Consider the following 1,329-nt stretch of genomic DNA (forward strand, 5'->3'; position numbering starts at 1 on the left):
TGTCCTTGCTCACACTGAGTGGCACCTTGCTGCACAACTGGTCCCATTGGGGTTGATGGGATGACTCCCACACCGGGGCCTTGTCTGCACAGTGGGTGCGTCTATACTGGAGTTGGAGGGGTGATTTCCCGCTCGGGTGGATGTGCCCATGCTGGTTTTGAGCACGCTAGCACGCTGGAAATGGCAGTGTTGCACAGATGGTGGGAGGGGCTAGCCGACCCAGGTATGTTCTTAGCATTTCAGACAGGATCGTGCTCCAGGCAGCTAGCCTATCCCACTGCTCACACCACTGTGGTTGAACTAGTATTCTTGGCATGCTGGCTGACCACAGCGAGCGCACGTGTGTCTGCCTGAGCTGAAGATTACACCTGCAGGGAACAAGGGGTGTGTTCTCGGCTCAGTTTGGCTAATCCCAGCTGGGATCCTAGACAAGACAAGGCAGTTGCAGTTTTCAGCCAAGTTAGTGGGTCAAGTTGAGCTCCAGTCTGACCTGTAGTCTTTGGCTGGGCGTTGCTGTTCCTGTTCTGTGCTGTGTGAGTAGCGATCGAGATGCCTGAGCCGGCGAAATCTGCCCCTGCACCCAAGAAGGGCTCCAAGAAAGCGGTGACTAAGGCCCAGAAGAAAGGGGATAAGAAGCGCCTCAAGACCAGGAAGGAGTTACTCCATCTACATGTACAAGGTGCTGAAGCAGGTTCACCCTGACACCAGTCTCTCTTCTAAGGCCATGGGCATCATGAATTCCTTTGTCAATAGAAAAGGAGGACTTGTGGCACCTTAGAGACTAACAAATTTATTTGAGCATAAGCATCTGATGAAGTGAGCTGTAGCTCACGAAAGCTTATGCTCAAATAAATTTGTTCGTCTCTAAGGTGCTACAAGTCCTCCTGTTCTTTTTGCGAATACAGACTAACACGGCTGCTGCTCTGCATCCTTTGTCAATGACATCTTTGAGCGCAGTGCTGGGGAGGTGTCCCGCTTGGCACATTATAACAAGCACTTGACCATCACCTCTCGGGAGATCCCGACCGCCGTGCGCCTGCTGCTGCCTGGGGAGTTGGCTGAGCACGCTGTGTCTGAAGGTACCAAGGCTGTGACCAAGTACACCAGCTCCAAGTAACCGGTCTGTGTGCTCCCCAAGAGACTTCAATTTAAAAAACCTTGTGTTGGAGCTGCAGCTGCCTTGGCTTCTCTAGAGTTTGGATTGAAGTTGGCTAACTTCAGTTGAGAACACATCTTTGTTTGCAGTGAAGACAAGGCCCCAAAATTACTCAGTGGGAATAATGGTATCAGAGTCTGTCCTTCCATTTTAATTCAGTCTTTACTCAGGCA

At 51.3% G+C, this 1,329-nt stretch overlaps 1 pseudogene; it reads left to right on the forward strand.

The window, feature by feature from the left end:
* The first annotated feature begins 549 nt into the window (after positions 1-549).
* On the forward strand, positions 550-1,117 carry LOC125623515 (histone H2B 8-like; annotated as a pseudogene).
* The last annotated feature ends 212 nt before the right edge of the window (positions 1,118-1,329 follow it).

This window comes from Caretta caretta, chromosome 16 (genome assembly GCF_965140235.1).
Source record: "Caretta caretta isolate rCarCar2 chromosome 16, rCarCar1.hap1, whole genome shotgun sequence".
Lineage (NCBI taxonomy): Eukaryota > Metazoa > Chordata > Testudines > Cheloniidae > Caretta > Caretta caretta.